Source organism: Bidens hawaiensis, unplaced genomic scaffold (genome assembly GCF_021521415.1).
Source record: "Bidens hawaiensis isolate Kalapana, Puna unplaced genomic scaffold, B.hawaiensis_p1.1 tig00032199_1, whole genome shotgun sequence".
Classification (NCBI taxonomy): Eukaryota; Viridiplantae; Streptophyta; class Magnoliopsida; order Asterales; family Asteraceae; genus Bidens; species Bidens hawaiensis.
The window spans coordinates 100,083-122,538 of record NW_027505243.1 but is presented as its reverse complement, the minus strand read 5'-3'; the positions used below and the strand labels follow the sequence as shown (position 1 = coordinate 122,538).

Below are 22,456 nucleotides of genomic sequence, written 5' to 3'. Positions count from 1 at the left end.
GGCCATCGTATCCTATAATTTTGAGAGCTCTGTTGTCTCACTATGTTGCCTCACTATGGCCAGGCTATATTATCTTAACTGGACTCACACTGGCTTCATAGCTTGTCTTGGACGTTCCCCCGAGAAACTATACCGCCGGCAGCCACTTGACAATCATTGTGACACCACAAGAGCATTATTCTTTGACGTAACACAAGGTAAGACTAAAACCCACCTGGGTGGGCTTGAGATTCAAACTGACAACCTCGCAAGGCCTAGCTCAAATATTTCATTGTCAATATCCACCAAAAATGATAGAAGTGCATATCGAACTTGAGTCTCCATTGAATATTATTATCAGATTTTTTTTATAATGGAAACAAAATATATAAAATATTATTAAATAGAAAACTTGAAAATATCTTTTACCGCCAAGATCCTCTAAACATCCTTGCCAGATCATTTTCCGATTTATTTTCTTTTGACAAGTAATAGCCATCGGGCTTTAATAGCCAATAAACATGTGTGCTTGCCTGAAGATCGTGACCAACAATTTTTCCTATTTTAATGTCAAAGACATGAAAATGCGCAGCTTCGATGCACCAAAACGCCGATGGAAGTGGAGTCCCCGTCCCGGGGACGCGCCTGGGACGGAAACGCCGGCGAAACGCCGCCGAAACGTTTCCCGGCCGTTTCCGTAAAAAGGGGACGGGAGGTAATACGATTTCGGGATTTGGGGACGGTATGTTCAGAGTTTCCAAAACGTTTCGTTATAAGATCTAGGGTTTTTTTTTATTAAACTGTTCAACTTCCAAAGATAATATTATAAATATTGAAGTTTGACGGCAGAAAACTTAAAACCCTTTCATTCTTTTTTATCAACTGTGACTTCCTTGTCGCAAAGAATATTATATCATCTTTATTCTTCACGTTGATGTTTTATTTTTTTTGGATATTGCACTTTATATAATATAAATCTCCTTTGGACTTTTTTTTAATATATTTGTAATTTTTTATATTTTTATTTGCCGTACCCGTATTTTGAATTTTTAATATTTTGCCGTTTCCCGTACCCGTAACGTCCCCGTATCCTGATCCCGTACCCGTTCCCGGGCTACATAGGTTAGTAGTACAGGGTGTGCAAGAAACCGAAAAATCAATCCGAAACCGAGAAAACAGGAAAAAACCGAACTGAAACAAAAAACGACGGTTTGGTTTTATATTTTTGTAAAAACCAAACCAACGGTTAGGTTTTGGTTTTGCATGTGATAAAAACCGAACAAATCGAACCGAATTTCTAGATTTTTGTTTTCTTGTCTTTTATTTTAAATTAAGTAATTTATAAGAATTTAATAAATATGTAACTTAAATACTTTTGGCCAAATGTATAATAGTGTATTAGTTAACAATTAACACAATTATTTATACCTAAGTTCATTATTTTCGGAACATTCTTTTCGAACTAAAATTTTCAAGCTCAAATGGCAAAAACCGAAACCGATCCGAAATCAAAACAAAAACCGAAACCGAACGGTTTCAAAAATCTAAAACCAAAGCTTTGGTTTTTGGTTTGGTTTCAACCTAAAACCGTACGACAAACACCATTAGTTATTACATATTAATTAATAAATTACATTTTCTTGACTTTTTGATATAATATTATTGCTAATGATATATTTGTGTAAACTAAGGATTGGGGAGTTATACTAAGACTTGCGTTCCAAAGTATCGGGGTGGTCTATGGGGACCTCGGGACATCACCATTGTACGTGTTCTCAAGCACCTTTACTAATGGGATCAAACACCAAGATGACATCTTGGGTGTTTTGTCTTTGATCTTCTACACCATCACACTAATTTCGGTTATTAAGTTTGTGACAATTGTTTTGCATGCCAATGATAAAGGTGACGGTAGGCATTTATTCTTGATTAATTCTGGTGTTTTTGTTGATGGTATCAAATTAGCACTTATTTGAATTGAAAATCGTGCAATTAATTTTGTGTTATTGTTGATAATATCAAATTAGCACTTAATGCTCTTTAATATTTACCTATGAATTTAGAAAACATCTCAAAGCATTCATTAAATAATATCTAAGCATTTAAAGCTCTTTAACCACTACTTGGTTATTAAGTATTGCTAGTTAATACAAATTTATATTTTGTTTAACGAGTATTAGTACACAATTATATGTATGTATCCAGAATTTGAGTTTTAAAATAAATAATTAGGCGTCATATTAAAGCCTACTAAGACGGTTTGTTGTGTGGACTAATAAGGCATTAAATAGGGTTTTCATTCAATTTTTTAATATATATTTAACCGGCATCATCACCATTCAATCCTTTAATCCATCAATATCAAAATCATATAAACACAAATTATAATAAAATATACCAGACAAAGAACAATTTTATAAATAGCTTAAAAGGCTAAATCATCCATATTGACCTATTGGTCTAAAGAATTCACTAACATACAAAAATTATCCAAACATTCACTTTAACCTAAATACAAACAACCATCCAAAAACCTTCCATGACTTCGTACAGCCTCCTTTATCCACCACAATAGACACAAGCTCTGAGGTTAACTAGAATCCTTTTGCCACTTATCAATACACATTAAAAAATTCTCAATTAGCTACCATTAAGCATTAAAATAAAGCAAAATCCACCTCTAGAATCATGGAGGAAATTTAAACTAGAATCAACATTAATACCTTTAGGGTGCGTTCATTTTACAGAATTCATAGGAATTAAAAGGAATTGGAAATAAAATCCAATGACATGACATGTTCGTTTCGTTGGAATTGGAATCTTAATTTCCTTTTGGTGCCTTCTGTTGTCAAGGAATTGGAATAGGAATTCAATTCCTTTAAATCAAGGGATTCTAAATCCTTCCAAAATGTGGAGGATTTCAAGTAAATTCGTTGGCATCTTTTCTCGAGGTTTTTTTTTTAACGAGAACAACGAATAAAACATTTTAGTTTTATTTTTTTTTGTTTTCGATATATATTTTGAGTTATGAATTTTTTATTATTATTTTTGAATATTTTTTTGAGGGGTTTTTATTTTTTATTATTATTTTTGAATATCTTTTTGAGGGGTTTTTAAAACCCCTCAAAAAATATTCAAAAGTAATAATAAAAAATTCATAACTCAAAACATAAATCGAAAACAAAAAAAATGAAAAACTAAAATGTTTTATTCGTTGTTCTCATTAAAAAAAACCGATTCCAATTCATTTGTCAAACGAACACATCAAGAAAAATCGTGCAATTAATTTTGTGTTACTGTTGATAATATCAAATTAGCACTTAATGCTCTTTAATATTTACCTATGAATTTAGAAAACATCTCAAAGCATTCATTAAATAATATCTAAGCATTTAAAGCTCTTTAACCACTACTTGGTTATTAAGTATTGCTAGTTAATACAAATTTATATTTTGTTTAACGAGTATTAGTACACAATTATATGTATGTATCCAGAATTTGAGTTTTAAAATAAATAATTAGGCTTCATATTAAAGCCTACTAAGACGGTTTGTTGTGTGGACTAATAAGGCATTAAATAGGGTTTTCATTCAATTTTTTAATATATATTTAACCGGCATCATCACCATTCAATCCTTTAATCCATCAATATCAAAATCATATAAACACAAATTATAATAAAATATACCAGACAAAGAACAATTTTATAAATAGCTTAAAAGGCTAAATCATCCATATTGACCTATTGGTCTAAAGAATTCACTAACATACAAAAATTATCCAAACATTCACTTTAACCCAAATACAAACAACCATCCAAAAACCTTTCATGACTTCGTACAGCCTCCTTTATCCACCACAATAGACACAATCTCTGAGGTTAACTAGAATCCTTTTGCCACTTATCAATACACATTGAAAAATTCTCAATTAGCTACCATTAAGCATTAAAATAAAGCAAAATCCACCTCTAGAATCATGGAGGAAATTTAAACTAGAATCAACATTAATACCTTTAGGGTGCGTTCATTTTACAGAATTCATAGGAATTAAAAGGAATTGGAAATAAAATCCAATGACATGACATGTTCGTTTCGTTGGAATTGGAATCTTAATTTCCTTTTGGTGCCTTCTGTTGTCAAAGAATTGGAATAGGAATTCAATTCCTTTAAATCAAGGGATTCTAAATCCTTCCAAAATGTGGAGGATTTCAAGTAAATTCGTTGGCATCTTTTCTCGAGGTTTTTTTTTTTAACGAGAACAACGAATAAAACATTTTAGTTTTATTTTTTTTTTTGTTTTCGATATATATTTTGAGTTATGAATTTTTTATTATTATTTTTGAATATTTTTTTGAGGGGTTTTAAAAACCCCTCAAAAATATTCAAAAGTAATAATAAAAAATTCATAACTCAAAACATAAATCGAAAACAAAAAAAATGAAAAACTAAAATGTTTTATTCGTTGTTCTCATTAAAAAAAACCGATTCCAATTCATTTGTCAAACGAACACATCAAGAAAAATCGTGCAATTAATTTTGTGTTACTGTTGATAATATCAAATTAGCACTTAATGCTCTTTAATATTTACCTATGAATTTAGAAAACATCTCAAAGCATTCATTAAATAATATCTAAGCATTTAAAGCTCTTTAACCACTACTTGGTTATTAAGTATTGCTAGTTAATACAAATTTATATTTTGTTTAACGAGTATTAGTACACAATTATATGTATGTATCCAGAATTTGAGTTTTAAAATAAATAATTAGGCGTCATATTAAAGCCTACTAAGACGGTTTGTTGTGTGGACTAATAAGGCATTAAATAGGGTTTTCATTCAATTTTTTAATATATATTTAACCGGTATCATCACCATTCAATCCTTTAATCCATCAATATCAAAATCATATAAACACAAATTATAATAAAATATACCAGACAAAGAACAATTTTATAAATAGCTTAAAAGGCTAAATCATCCATATTGACCTATTGGTCTAAAGAATTCACTAACATACAAAAATTATCCAAACATTCACTTTAACCCAAATACAAACAACCATCCAAAAACCTTCCATGACTTCGTACAGCCTCCTTTATCCACCACAATAGACACAAGCTCTGAGGTTAACTAGAATCCTTTTGCCACTTATCAATACACATTGAAAAATTCTCAATTAGCTACCATTAAGCATTAAAATAAAGCAAAATCCACCTCTAGAATCATGGAGGAAATTTAAACTAGAATCAACATTAATACCTTTAGGGTGCGTTCATTTTACAGAATTCATAGGAATTAAAAGGAATTGGAAATAAAATCCAATGACATGACATGTTCGTTTCGTTGGAATTGGAATCTTAATTTCCTTTTGGTGCCTTCTGTTGTCAAAGAATTGGAATAGGAATTCAATTCCTTTAAATCAAGGGATTCTAAATCCTTCCAAAATGTGGAGGATTTCAAGTAAATTCGTTGGCATCTTTTCTCGAGGTTTTTTTTTTAACGAGAACAACGAATAAAACATTTTAGTTTTATTTTTTTTTTGTTTTCGATATATATTTTGAGTTATGAATTTTTTATTATTATTTTTGAATATTTTTTTGAGGGGTTTTTATTTTTTATTATTATTTTTGAAAATCTTTTTGAGGGGTTTTTAAAACCCCTCAAAAAATATTCAAAAGTAATAATAAAAAATTCATAACTCAAAACATAAATCGAAAACAAAAAAAATGAAAAACTAAAATGTTTTATTCGTTGTTCTCATTAAAAAAAAACCGATTCCAATTCATTTGTCAAACGAACACATCAAGAAAAATCGTGCAATTAATTTTGTGTTACTGTTGATAATATCAAATTAGCACTTAATGCTCTTTAATATTTACCTATGAATTTAGAAAACATCTCAAAGCATTCATTAAATAATATCTAAGCATTTAAAGCTCTTTAACCACTACTTGGTTATTAAGTATTGCTAGTTAATACAAATTTATATTTTGTTTAACGAGTATTAGTACACAATTATATGTATGTATCCAGAATTTGAGTTTTAAAATAAATAATTAGGCTTCATATTAAAGCCTACTAAGACGGTTTGTTGTGTGGACTAATAAGGCATTAAATAGGGTTTTCATTCAATTTTTTAATATATATTTAACCGGCATCATCACCATTCAATCCTTTAATCCATCAATATCAAAATCATATAAACACAAATTATAATAAAATATACCAGACAAAGAACAATTTTATAAATAGCTTAAAAGGCTAAATCATCCATATTGACCTATTGGTCTAAAGAATTCACTAACATACAAAAATTATCCAAACATTCACTTTAACCCAAATACAAACAACCATCCAAAAACCTTCCATGACTTCGTACAGCCTCCTTTATCCACCACAATAGACACAATCTCTGAGGTTAACTAGAATCCTTTTGCCACTTATCAATACACATTGAAAAATTCTCAATTAGCTACCATTAAGCATTAAAATAAAGCAAAATCCACCTCTAGAATCATGGAGGAAATTTAAACTAGAATCAACATTAATACCTTTAGGGTGCGTTCATTTTACAGAATTCATAGGAATTAAAAGGAATTGGAAATAAAATCCAATGACATGACATGTTCGTTTCGTTGGAATTGGAATCTTAATTTCCTTTTGGTGCCTTCTGTTGTCAAAGAATTGGAATAGGAATTCAATTCCTTTAAATCAAGGGATTCTAAATCCTTCCAAAATGTGGAGGATTTCAAGTAAATTCATTGGCATCTTTTCTCGAGGTTTTTTTTTTTAACGAGAACAACGAATAAAACATTTTAGTTTTATTTTTTTTTTTGTTTTCGATATATATTTTGAGTTATGAATTTTTTATTATTATTTTTGAATATTTTTTTGAGGGGTTTTAAAAACCCCTCAAAAATATTCAAAAGTAATAATAAAAAATTCATAACTCAAAACATAAATCGAAAACAAAAAAAATGAAAAACTAAAATGTTTTATTCGTTGTTCTCATTAAAAAAACCGATTCCAATTCATTTGTCAAACGAACACATCAAGAAAAATCGTGCAATTAATTTTGTGTTACTGTTGATAATATCAAATTAGCACTTAATGCTCTTTAATATTTACCTATGAATTTAGAAAACATCTCAAAGCATTCATTAAATAATATCTAAGCATTTAAAGCTCTTTAACCACTACTTGGTTATTAAGTATTGCTAGTTAATACAAATTTATATTTTGTTTAACGAGTATTAGTACACAATTATATGTATGTATCCAGAATTTGAGTTTTAAAATAAATAATTAGGCGTCATATTAAAGCCTACTAAGACGGTTTGTTGTGTGGACTAATAAGGCATTAAATAGGGTTTTCATTCAATTTTTTAATATATATTTAACCGGTATCATCACCATTCAATCCTTTAATCCATCAATATCAAAATCATATAAACACAAATTATAATAAAATATACCAGACAAAGAACAATTTTATAAATAGCTTAAAAGGCTAAATCATCCATATTGACCTATTGGTCTAAAGAATTCACTAACATACAAAAATTATCCAAACATTCACTTTAACCCAAATACAAACAACCATCCAAAAACCTTCCATGACTTCGTACAGCCTCCTTTATCCACCACAATAGACACAAGCTCTGAGGTTAACTAGAATCCTTTTGCCACTTATCAATACACATTGAAAAATTCTCAATTAGCTACCATTAAGCATTAAAATAAAGCAAAATCCACCTCTAGAATCATGGAGGAAATTTAAACTAGAATCAACATTAATACCTTTAGGGTGCGTTCATTTTACAGAATTCATAGGAATTAAAAGGAATTGGAAATAAAATCCAATGACATGACATGTTCGTTTCGTTGGAATTGGAATCTTAATTTCCTTTTGGTGCCTTCTGTTGTCAAAGAATTGGAATAGGAATTCAATTCCTTTAAATCAAGGGATTCTAAATCCTTCCAAAATGTGGAGGATTTCAAGTAAATTCGTTGGCATCTTTTCTCGAGGTTTTTTTTTAACGAGAACAACGAATAAAACATTTTAGTTTTATTTTTTTTTTGTTTTCGATATATATTTTGAGTTATGAATTTTTTATTATTATTTTTGAATATTTTTTTGAGGGGTTTTTATTTTTTATTATTATTTTTGAATATCTTTTTGAGGGGTTTTTAAAACCCCTCAAAAAATATTCAAAAGTAATAATAAAAAATTCATAACTCAAAACATAAATCGAAAACAAAAAAAATGAAAAACTAAAATGTTTTATTCGTTATTCTCATTAAAAAAAACCGATTCCAATTCATTTGTCAAACGAACACATCAAGAAAAATCGTGCAATTAATTTTGTGTTACTGTTGATAATATCAAATTAGCACTTAATGCTCTTTAATATTTACCTATGAATTTAGAAAACATCTCAAAGCATTCATTAAATAATATCTAAGCATTTAAAGCTCTTTAACCACTACTTGGTTATTAAGTATTGCTAGTTAATACAAATTTATATTTTGTTTAACGAGTATTAGTACACAATTATATGTATGTATCCAGAATTTGAGTTTTAAAATAAATAATTAGGCGTCATATTAAAGCCTACTAAGACGGTTTGTTGTGTGGACTAATAAGGCATTAAATAGGGTTTTCATTCAATTTTTTAATATATATTTAACCGGCATCATCACCATTCAATCCTTTAATCCATCAATATCAAAATCATATAAACACAAATTATAATAAAATATACCAGACAAAGAACAATTTTATAAATAGCTTAAAAGGCTAAATCATCCATATTGACCTATTGGTCTAAAGAATTCACTAACATACAAAAATTATCCAAACATTCACTTTAACCTAAATACAAACAACCATCCAAAAACCTTCCATGACTTCGTACAGCCTCCTTTATCCACCACAATAGACACAAGCTCTGAGGTTAACTAGAATCCTTTTGCCACTTATCAATACACATTAAAAAATTCTCAATTAGCTACCATTAAGCATTAAAATAAAGCAAAATCCACCTCTAGAATCATGGAGGAAATTTAAACTAGAATCAACATTAATACCTTTAGGGTGCGTTCATTTTACAGAATTCATAGGAATTAAAAGGAATTGGAAATAAAATCCAATGACATGACATGTTCGTTTCGTTGGAATTGGAATCTTAATTTCCTTTTGGTGCCTTCTGTTGTCAAGGAATTGGAATAGGAATTCAATTCCTTTAAATCAAGGGATTCTAAATCCTTCCAAAATGTGGAGGATTTCAAGTAAATTCGTTGGCATCTTTTCTCGAGGTTTTTTTTTTAACGAGAACAACGAATAAAACATTTTAGTTTTATTTTTTTTTTGTTTTCGATATATATTTTGAGTTATGAATTTTTTATTATTATTTTTGAATATTTTTTTGAGGGGTTTTTATTTTTTATTATTATTTTTGAATATCTTTTTGAGGGGTTTTTAAAACCCCTCAAAAAATATTCAAAAGTAATAATAAAAAATTCATAACTCAAAACATAAATCGAAAACAAAAAAAATGAAAAACTAAAATGTTTTATTCGTTGTTCTCATTAAAAAAAACCGATTCCAATTCATTTGTCAAACGAACACATCAAGAATGTAATGGGATTTCAAATCCTTCAAATTCCAATTCCTATAGGAATGTTTAGATTCCAAATCCGATTCCTTCAAATTCCAAATCCTATACAAATTCCAATTCCATTCCATTCCGTGAAACGAACGCGCCCTTAGGTGTAACATCTCGGATTTTTCATATTTGTTTAAATCGATTCGAGAATGTAATTCGGATCTTTTGAAATGATTAAAACTTGTATTTAACTTATTTTATAATTCCATAACTTTCAATCATGCCAAATAATCCTTTGAAACTCTTAAAATTGCTTAAAACGGCTAAAAATCGCATTTTCGGGAACTAAATGGACTAATTTTGTCAATTCTTTCCTATTTTCGATTAAATTAACGAAACTTAAAATCCAAGAAATGTTATAGTTGGTCCAATTTTGTTTTCTTGGTGTCCAAGCCAAATTTTGTTAGTTATTGTACTAGATTTCCTCAATAAATAGTTTATTTTATTTCCTAATTTATTTTTAACATCCAAATCGCTTATTTTTGGCATAAATCAAGTAAATTAAGGTTCAAGAAAATGATTATAACTAAAATACAAGTCCATATTCATAATTGCTGATCATTCACGAAATCTACAACTTATTTCATTGATTTGGTCATTAATATCGTATCTAGCTACTTAAACGAGTAAATCTTCCAAATATGGTTCGTTTTTTTATATTCTTATAAAAACAAGACTCATAACCTCTGCCACAAACCTTTATCCAAACCCTATAAAGACCATCCAGTCGTCACCTACCTCCAACCTTCATCATCTTCTTCGGTTTTTGATTTATTGTTGAAGAAACAAGCTCGTTCGTTTAACTTTGCATGCGTGTGGACCGTTGACTCGTCATATCTCTTTGTTCTTTCGTTTTCCGGGTAAGTTGTAAACATAGGAATCATTCATATATATTCCCTAGTCAATAAACTTCAATCAATTTCGGTGGTTGAAGGGTGTTGACTGGTCAAATCGTTTAAAACCCGTTAAAGGGCAAAACAATCTCAAGTTTGACTTTACGTTTTCTCATACTTCTGTTCGGATTCAACGTTTGGTCCAGAAGATTTTTATTCCCGTAACATAATTTTAAGGCTACTGACCAAAATCCGACTTCCGAATCACTGTTTGGATTCTGGTCAGTACCAGCTCGCTTAAATCTTAAAATAAACATAACTTGAATTCTAAATGTCCGTTTGGATTGATTCCAGCGGCAACGAGTTCGTTTTTATTTATATTATCATATCCTAAATTCTCATATTCTGAATTGTCTATATCGTTTGACATGTAGTGGACGACTCGCTTATTCGTTAGCTCGCTTATTCGTATTTATATTCGTTTGTCGTTAATCTAAGGTGAGTTTGATCATTCCCCTTTTTAAACACTGTTTTCAAAATTTTTTGGGACATATGCGTACTTACTCATATTTTCTATCTTATATATATACACAAACTCGCAAACATAATCATTGTGTGAATATCAGTTGAATGCTATTTCCTAATTGCTACATGTTTAATTGTTTACTTGACAACATTTGGAGACGTTCAACATATCCCCTTGTTTAGGGTTCTCATTAGTATGATCATACGACCGTTTTAGTAACCGGAGCCCAATTCGCTTGGCGAAGGTAAAACGACAAACTTTAGTCATCGTAATCAATGCCCGATTCGCTTGGCCATGATTCATTGGCACACCAGCAAGTCTTGGGTTAGTCTTTGGTTGTGTTTATGGTTGATATATTTTTGTTATGATTTGATTGATTATTACCACATAGATTGGTTTGGGCTTTTAACACTTATCATTTATTATCTATTTACTATATAACTATTTGTTGTGTTAAAATTGGTGATCATCTCACTCAACATGTGTTGTTGACAAACTCCATTTTCTACGCATATGCAGGTTGCTTGTATTGAAGATTAAAGTTGGACACTTAGACAAGACCTTAGGATATAAACAATATAATCATTATTTGAGCTTACATTCATGTATTTAAATTGTTTGTTCTATTTGGATATTGTGTGTATTCTGTTGATAAAATAATTAATTAGATATTGTCACCTTTTATGTATGATAGTATCTTCGAGCTGTGAGAAATCGGATTATGCACCAGCATTTCCGCCTTAGGTTGGGGTGTGACTGATTGGTATCTGAGCCGAAGGTTATAAGATAGGTCGTTAGTAATTGTCCTAGACATATGCATAGGACCCTATACGTGCTTACCTAAATTGTCTTATGTGCTATTTAAATTGTTTACAGCTTAATTAGATTAATTATTTTATTATGCTTTGTCTTATCTATTTATTGCACACACATACAAATTCCGAGGCTATGCCTCACATTCAAAATATTTTCAAAATCTCTTATTTTGGTAGATTATTTTTTTTATTGTGAGAAATTGCTTAAGAATTCTCGTGTTTTGTTTTGCTCCTTCACCTTGAAGCATGGGGGTATGACAAATATCGTACAACTATAACTTTAAGTGGTACCCGTAATCGGCTAAACGGTTGCGTGGTAAACATAACCGGCTAAACGGTTACTTCCAAATTGTGTTTTTAAATTATTTTAAATGCTTAGTTGGGTGAAAAATCCATGGGCACTCCAATTATCCATTTTTAAACCATTTTCGATTTGATTTTTGGGTTGGAACATATCGTGCGGGGTGGTTCGCGAGATACACCAACTACTTATATTTGATTCGTTGATTCGATATTTAGTTGGGTCGGTTAAATACCGTGTAACGCTCATGGTCCGAACAACTCCATTGATTCGATAATTCGTTAATTAGTTGGGTCAGTTAAATGCCATGTACACGCTCATGGGCTGACCAACTCAATTGTTATTTACTCGTTATTTGAATTGGGTCAACAAATTGCCATGGAACGCTCATGGAAGGCCAATTCTCAAACTTTATGTTGCTTTATTTAGTTGGGCCATTCAAATTGCCTTGGAAAGCTCATGGGAGGTCAACTCGTTTGATATGCTTGGTTATTTTACTCTTGGGAAAATTTTATAAACATTATTCATTTACTTAAATGCTTCAAACTTATGCATATTATTTTAAATCCCGACTCTTCCTCGAGTCTTCACTAGCACTAAGTCATATACATACATATACGTATACATACGCATCCCTATTATTCCACATTGACTCATTCCCACAACTTACCCATCATCTTATAAAGCTTCATCTTTGGTCCTCATAGAATGTATTTCCTAAGCATCTATCATCGTAATCAATGTTGTTCACCTGCTACTTGTGATTGTTGTTCGACTACCAGAATCGACAATGAGTTTGCTGCTACTAGAATCGACAAGGAGTTTGCGACCACTAGAATCGACAAAGAGTTTGCTGATGTATTCCGTTAACCAAAACGACCACCTATCTCGATAAAACTAAAATACACCAAACAAGAAATCTTACACTAACTCATATCCGTTAAAATATTATTTAAACCATCTTGTTTATAAATTATCAAGTTATCAAGTTATTTTCAATCATTACCCTCCACTTTAAACTACAAATATTTTATTACCTCTTGTTTTTCCTCATGTTACTTTTCACAACTTACTTTCCATTTTATAAATCTTTATTATTAAAATTCAATTATGGTAAATTTTATTATTAGTAAACTAAATTTTGCATCCTTTAAATTTAATTCTCATATTTAAATTAAAAATCTATCATTAATTTATTTAACTTTCATCATTAAATTGACTTTTTGATTGAATCCTCATAGAAATCCATTTAGTAATTAAGTTTTGTTATTTAGTTGAAATTAAACGATGGTTCCTAAATACTTCAACTCCCCACTTTGATTTTTGATTTATTGAAAATTTTGAACGTTTTAATGATGAATTCGTAGTTGTTAGAATAGTTATGGTGGTTCATGCATTTCTAGCCTCGCGTTTGTCTTATATACTTCGCATCTTATTTTTTGGAATCACGGTTAATTTAAAATTTGTTATTTACTTGAATTTCCATTATAAAACATCCATAACTCAATTTACCTATTTCCTATTATTTATAACGATGTTGTAAAAAAATCCACAAATTCCCAATTTAATCTAATTACCTACTTTATATTTTATCTAATTTTAAAGATTTAATTGGAATAGGACTATCTCGCTGATTCGGGAATATCCGCTTTCGAGTTTAATCTATTAACAATTTAATTCTAATATGTATATTTTCGCATTATTATTAATATTTAAATTATTAATTACTAACTATTATAATATTTTAAGAATATCTTAATCGAATTAATCTAATCTCAAAATCACCAACTTGAAAAGCTATGACTTTATATTAACTTCTCTTTAATGTCATAAGTACTCAACTAATTAAACTCGACTCATCAAAAATTTTGTTAACTATGTTTAAACTTATACTCTCGATCTTAAGAACTTCATTCCTAAAAAATACGATCTTTAAAGATTCCGCATGCTATTAACTATTTAAAGATCTGTTATAAATTAACTTTTGTGCATTTTATCACCTGAATAAAATTCCTTTCATCAAGTTAGACTTACTAGAATCTTGTACCTCTACCTTAATTCCTTATTCTGGATCATCATAATTTATAATAACATCTATTCCAAGAAATTCGTTTCCTTTCAATCTCCAAGACTTGTCAAACATAAGCAAAAGATATTTTAGAACTTACATTATTTTAATCAAACTCGAATGTTTATTAAGTATCTCTTGAATTTATATTTAAAATTAACAAAATGTTTGTTCCTTTCAAAATGATTGTTTTAAATGTTTTATAACCCACATGATGAAACGAGTTATACGGACCATCCGACGATAAGAGTAATTATGATCCGGAACATAAATATTCAAGTCCTCGCATGGGAATCATAATACGTAAAATTGTGTGTCATGATTTAGAACCTAAGTTAGCTTGGATAACGGTACAAAGGATGAGATGATAAGGACATGGTGGATACGCCGCTGGTAGATCCTATATATAAGTGGCCTTATCGGATTGTCATTTAAAGCGTTGCTTCTGTAACATCTGTTATTTTTCAAACTCGATACCCGGCACATTTTGGAATCGGGTATTTTATGAATAAAAGATCTCGCACTCGTTTAAACTTTTTTATTATTTGTTTTTAAATTTAAATTGTTAACATCTATCAAGTATTACCAAAAACCCCCCGTGACTAAGTTTTACCCAATTACGCACCCAACCCAATTGTTTAGGACTAGTTTGCAAATAATAATTAACAAAAAAAAAATCCATCCTTTCCCTCCCCTTTCCCCACCGATGCCGACAGCCCCCCCTTCCTTGCTCCTCAATTCACGGATTAAACAAGGTAATTGACAATCCAAATCATTATTTGGTCACAAATGCGTCACAGCAACGCCTCAAACATGGAAATCATATCAATTGACAGCAAAAGAATTAAAATCTTGTATTAACACCCATTCACGGCTGAACCGTCCTCATTACGCTATAAATACAAGCTTATAATACAATTAAATGATACCACATGCTCCTTACAACATCAAGAATCAAAACCCTAACTTAATTTAACCTTCAAAGCCATCGCGATCTGTTTCGAGTTCGGGTTAGGACGCATGGTTCATCATTCTCTAGCTATTTGGCCTCCTAAGTGGTAATTGATTTACGATTTCAGTTCGTTTTTAACAAGTAATCGATAACCCCAAACTAATCTTGATTAACAGCGAACAAGTAAACCAAATCGGATTCTAGGGTTTACTTTTGATTTGGGGAAGACAAGACCATGTGTATTTATTAAACTCTTATCAGATTATAACCAAGTAAAGTTGCTGGCCTGATGGCCAGCGCATGTTATCGTAAAACTTAGAACCGGCCTGTGGCGCGGTTTCGAACCCCCAAGCCCGGTTTTGAATGTTTTATTTATTCTTTTTTAGCATTTTTTTGGTATTATATCCTCCAAGAAACTTTATTTTAACGAAACCGAACCTCGGATTTATGTTTTTCTTGTCTTGGACTCTTGTTTTCTTAATTAACTTTTAATATATATACACACACAGACACAAAATATAAGTCTTATACAAAATATATCTTACATAAATAAAAATGTTATAAATAAATATGCTAATAATATTTTACCATTCGCTTAACGAACCGAATTATCTTAGATGTCAATAATAATTTTTCTTTTAAACCTTCCCGTTAATATATATGCATGTGGTATACTTATCTACTTTTCAATAATTAATATTCTTATTTATAAATACCAAATAATAACACTATTAATAATAATAATAGTAATAGTAATAGTAATAATAATAATTATAATAATAATAATAACAATAATAAACCACTAAAAGTATAAAAGTATGATAAATAAACTAATAATATTCTATTATAAGTTACTTAATACCCGATCAAATCCCAAAGCGATCGTAAGTCTTGTTATTATTTCATCATAATTAATTAATATTATTGTTAACAATTAGGGACTTTTATCGACGTATCCTGAGGAACTCAAACGTTTTTATCTAAATTTCATCGTCATCTCATATTCATTAACCCACTTGTCAAGGTGAGTTTACATACCCCCCCCCCTTTCCATCTTTTATATTTTGAGGGTAGCATGTATACCTTATTAACTTACATATGTTTTATTTCCTCATCTATTCAAAACACAATTCGATTTATGTTTATGTGTGATTGTTGCATGCTTTATGATTATGCTCTATGTGCTTAAGTGTTTATTTTATGTTTGGTGGTTGGAATCTCATCCTCATCTATTCTCATCTAGTATGATCATACATTTACCCAAGTACATTGATTTTGTATCAATAGGAACGGGTCCACATCTATTTAGTTGTTTACATTTTCATAAGTGTTGTAATGCTCACCATTTACATATGAATTGTGATTACCTATATATATATACAACTAAAACTTACGTATTCTCACCAACATTCGTGTTGACAAACTCTATTTTTATACATGTTACAGGTTCAAGAATTTGATATATTCAAGATCGAAGATAGTTAGTTGACCTTAGGATATTTATTCAAATTACAAATTATGATGTATTTACTTATTGAATTTGTGTACTTGTTTAATGTTAATGAAGTTAAATAATTATTGTCGCTTTAATTAGTGTCTTTTGAGCTACGGTTCAATCAATACGATACGCCCCGGCAAATTCCGCCTTTGGCCGGGGTGTGACAGCTTCGGTTATTAGAAGTTCTATGTTATGATATTTTCCTTAAAAATTATAAATTATTTTCAAAACAATTATGTTTTATTTTTCTTTAATTTCGGGATGAAATTCCCTTAAGTAGGGGAGACTGTAACATCTCGGATTTTTTGTATTTGTTTAAACCGATTCGAGAATGTAATTCGGATCTTGTGAACTGATTAAAACTTGTATTTGACTTGGTTTAACTTATTTTATATTCCATAACTTTCAATCATGCCAAATAATTCTTAGAAACTCTTAAAATCGCTTAAAACGGCTAAAAATCGCATTTTCGGGAAATACAGGGACTAATTTTGTCAATTATTTCCTATTTTCGATTAAATTAACGAAACTTAAACTCAAGAAATGTTATAGCTGGTCCAATTTCATTTTTTCTTGGTGTCCAAGCCAAATTTTGTTAGTTATTGTACTAGATGTAACGCCCGTTAATTCCGGTTTCAAGAACTAAAGCTTTTAGAGTATGTATAACACTCGGGACTTAACCGACGTTTCTCGGGAGCCTGTACGTCATCCCCGCTACGTTAAAACACTTAACCTTCCTTACAAGTCGCCAAATCTTGCAAATTCTAGGGACTTGGATGAAACATATTTGTAATATATCAATAAACAAAAAAAAGAAACCCTAGCAGCTGCAGCAGGGATCGGCGCAAGAGACCAGCCCCCCCCTTCCTTGCTTCGACTTTTTGATCGCTTCCAAGCTCCTAGAAGTAGTTCAAGGTATGTACTACAATCCCCAACACTCTTTTTGTTCACCCCTAATGGTTTTGATGCTCAATTTTGCCGAAACTTTTCGTTGGACAGATTTTCGGCCAAGGTGTAATTGACCCACTTCCCGTGGATAAAAAATTAGAGTTTCCGGTGTAGAAAGATCCCCGGGTATGGCATTTACATCATATTAAAATTTCGTGGTCATTGGAGGTGTTTAGGTCGGTCAATCGATTTTAGTTCGAAAACTAGGGTTTATCGGGTGTAGATTTGCAAATTGTTGAGTTTGATGCGTTAATTGATCGGGTGACCGACCGAATCAGTTTGTACATCCCTAGGGGGGTTTAAGGTCTGTGGAAAAATTATTTTTTTGATGCTCGGGGCTGGTTTGGTTAGTGCTTCGTCAATCGAGTCGGCGGTGCGCGAATTTTCGTTTAAATGTTAAAGTGAGAGTTGTAAAAAGGAACCGTCAACCCCATCAACTCGGGTGACATAATCTTGATGAATGAAAAGATTTAAAATGGAATTTGGTCCATTTGGGGCTGATTCGTTAACAAATGGTTTTAAGGTTTATTACACGCGCATTCGACCCGATATGATTACCCTTGGGCCTTGGGCCAAGTTGCTGGGCCTTGGGCCAAAGTGTTGGTCTTGAACGGCCCATTAGGCAAGAGTGTTCTTACGGTCTAGTTTAGTAACGCATTGTGTATAATTTACAGGCCCTTGCTTGTGATTGTGCACTTAGGGATTTCCTAGCTCGTTGCAGGTGTTCGATTGATTTCAGGTGAGTTCTTGATGCCCCTTTTTTTAACTCTTTTCAAGTTTTGGGCTAGCATGCACACCTAAGTGTATTCTTACATGATGAAATGTTTTAAGCGATTTTATATAGGCTTGATAGTATATGGTAGGCCTTGGGATATTAAATATATATACATATATATACACTATTGCTTCGCCTATATTTGGCAATGTTGTAGTCGTTTCGACTACTGATGTTGTGTATGCCTACTTTGTGTTTGCATGCACTGATGTTACGTGTTTGGGTTGTACGTTTGCTCGACCCTGATGTTATACGTTGTAAGGCCCCGAATCCGGTGACCCTACTTTAGCGTCGGATTTACTCATAAACACAGTTCTTCAAATCAGAGTTTATTAAAACTTTTCGCGGAATATAAAACATCAATCATTTGTTACATAACATTAAATCTTTTCTTTGATACCATAACACAAAACTTTATATTTAAAACATCTTTACTTCTTTCTTCAGATGCCAGCCGTTCAATCCATGCCGTGTGTCATCCTCATGCTAACTCTATAATCAGCTCACCTGCGTGCATACTAAAAGTCAGCTACGCTGAGTGAGTTCTAGTTAATCGAACGCCATACAATACATACACATACATACATATCCGTAGATACATATCCATACTTCACTAGTTACCCTTCTGTTCTACATACATACTTGCTACCATACATACATACATATCTACAATCACTAACCTCAGTCTACCGAGAGTACTTTCATAGTTCACCGTCTATACCTGTACTCAAGGTCGTGAACACGTACAAGGTTCGCAGTCCTTACCTATGTTCACCATTTGTGGTACGTACAAGGATCGCGGTCCTTCCCTATACCATAGTACATTCACAACACGTACAAGGTTCACAGTCCTTCCCTATGTTGCAACCTAATTCATAGCACGTACGAGGTTCGCAGTCCTCCCCTATGCTACAAAATCAGCACGTATAAGGTTCACAGTCCTTTCCTATGCTGAAATACATCCACAACACGTACAAGGTTCGCAGTCCTTCCCTATGTTGCAACCTAATTCATAGCACGTACGAGGTTCGCAGTCCTCCCCTATGCTACAAAATCAGCACGCATAAGGTTCACAGTCCTTTCCTATGCTGAAATACATCCACAACACGTACAAGGTTCGCAGTCCTTCCCTATGTTGCAACCTAATTCATAGCACGTACGAGGTTCGCAGTCCTCCCCTATGCTACAAATACAGCACGTATAAGGTTCACAGTCCTTTCCTATGCTGACGCCTATCTACATTACGTATAAGGTTCGCAGTTCTTATCTACGTTTACATATATCATCTACTTCACGTATAAGGCTCGCAGTCCTTAACTACGCCATCACCAGCCGAGTCTATGTCCGACTGAAGCTAGAGGGATTTGCCATCCTAACTTACTATGTCGAACGTAGAACTCACATGCCATTCGTGTACCTATATACACATACTTACATTATAACATAAGAACACTCTAGGCATTCCTTACCACATTCATTTAACAACCATACCCCTTGACGTTACGTGCAATATCCGAAGATCGTTAACGCCCCGACAAGTATTCATTTGAAATATTCACACATCTTCGATATATAATATTCGTACCTTTATTTTTAACCTGACAGTACGCGTAATATCCGAAGATCGTTCGCGTACCGACAAACAATCATTCATATCTATCACACATATCACATATGACATACACTTATCACTTAAGATAAATGTATTAACAACACATCGAGTATGCACACAGCCCCGAAAACATAACAAAGAATGGGGCTAGAAACTCACCTGAACACGGTTACGTTCACCGTTAATCGTAATCCCTTTCTTCAGCTGTGCACGGCTGACTGTATAACAAGTACACGTATCAAACAACTATCACTACTCATATCATCTTTCCAGTCTTAACTACTACCCACAACGAACGGGGGTCCGGGGGCAGCGCCCCTGGCAGCGGGGTCTAGGGGCGGCAGCCCCTAGCAGGGTCCAAGGGGCAGAGCCCCTGGCTGGGGTCGAGCTGCAAGGTCAGCTTGGAAAAATTTTATTTACATTAACTGTCTTAACACATTTTCCATTAGGTTTTTAATTTATTTTCTAAGCGAACTTGGCTTTAGGCGAAGTTAAACCTTATGCAAACTTAGCTTTAGGCGAAGTTAAACCTTAGGCGAACTTAGCTTTAGGCGAAGTTGTCATCAGGCGAACTTGGCTTTAGGCGAAGTTGTCATCAGGCGAACTTGGCCTCAGGCGAAGTTATCATCAGGCGAACTTAGCTTGCAGGCGAAGTTCATCAGGCGAACTTAGCTTGCAGGCGAAGTTCGTTGCTTTGAAGGCGAAGTTGCCCAGATGAAGGCGAAGTTGCCCAGACAGCCGCTGTTTTAGCTTCTGATCGGCATTTCGAGCGATTTTAACACCCTTGCTATGGTTCAATATCACCCACTACGCTACCCGGCCATTTTCGGTCGTTTATACACTAAGAAGCTTGGATCTTTAAACTTCAAAGATCAAGAACCATACCTTTTTGGGCTTGTTTGGATCTCGTTTACTTGCTTAATCACAACCAACCGCTCTCTCTTTCTCGGACCTCGCTCCCCCTCTCCTCGGCTGCCGCCGGTGGTTGTAGGTGGTGTGTATGTTATGGAGTGTTTTTAGGAAAATGATGGAAATGAAGGTATTTTGGGGTTTTGGGGGTATTTATATCCCTGAAATCTCATTCTCATTTAACCCATCTCAATTAATCTAACACTAGCCCGACTCATACCAACTCCTACTCTATTATTTATTTCCCGAACCCGAGTCAACTTTCCCTCTATTATTAAGTAATATAATTAATATCATTTTGGAAATTTCGGGATGTTACATACGTGGATGTTTTATATATATATAATGTTATATATATATAGGGATGTAATTGAAAGGATGTTTACATATACATTTTGTATACGTATGTATGAGGATTTTTAGTTTTCGGTAATGATGATTTGATGGATGCACCCTTTTACTTTTTTTTAAACTTTCGGTATGACTATCATAATTATTACTACTGATATTATTTACTTAAAACTTGAACTCACTCAGCTCAAGCTGACTTTGTGTGCATGTTAGTGTGAGTTTCAGGTGAGGAGGAGGATGTCTTATCTCTTGTACATGCACGAAGCTACTTGGACGGTGAAGGGCATACTTGGATGGAAGATTTTATTTTTGAACATTTTATTTTAAAAAGCTTTATAAAGTACATTTAAATTGGTTTGGGCATAATTTCCCGGGGTTTAGGGAACTTATTTTATTATCTATGTTTTCCGTTGAATTATACTCTGAATTGGTTATTTTTACGAAATGAATTATTTCAAGTTTAAATATTTTTATAAGTGTTTTGTATGAATACCAACTGTAGGGTTCCCGGGATTCAGGGCCTTACAAGTTGGTATCAGAGCCTTGGTTCGAGGGATTCTAGCATCCCCGAATACTTGGACTCGAACTGTAAGAAAAGAGACCGTATGCCCACCGCGAATAGCTGCACGCCAAGAGGTAACTTTTAATTATTTAGTCATTCCTTTAAATTTAAAACTTCCCGGTATGTGATTAACTATTTAAGTGTTAGACGGAAGGCTAACGAGGTTAGGGGCAGGGGGTGGTTAGGACGGGCGGGTATAGTAAACGACGAATTACACTTAATCAACGTCATTAGCAGTTTACCCTTACCTTACATGTTCTAATTACCACTTGTACTTGACCATGTTAAAATTCTGTCTCTGTAGGGATAAGTCATGGTTAATACTCGAGCAGCTAAGAGAGGTGGTTCTAGTGTTCGTGGTCGTGGTCGTAAGCCACGTGCCGAAGCCGAGAGTGAGATTCCTACTTTCCAGCAGGACACCCCGATTCATGAGGGGGGGGGATAACCCCGCCTTAGATCCTGCTATGCGCGTGGCTATCGCGGATGAGGTATACCAGGTGCTCCATAGCGCCATTCCCGAGATCGTTGCTGAGGCCGTTAGGGCCATGGAGGAGTCGCTGGTTGGTAAAGGTTCGGATAAGGGAGGGAAGGGTAAGGAGGTGCAGGTAGAAGAGGAAGAGGAAGTGTATGTGCCGAGTGGGGATGAAGATAAGGT

General features: G+C 32.7%; 1 pseudogene; it reads left to right on the top strand.

Moving 5' to 3' along the window:
- Window positions 1-592: 592 nt before the first annotated feature.
- Window positions 593-22,456, top strand: part of LOC143611786 (potassium transporter 5-like) — a 49,980-nt pseudogene continuing 28,116 nt past the window's right edge.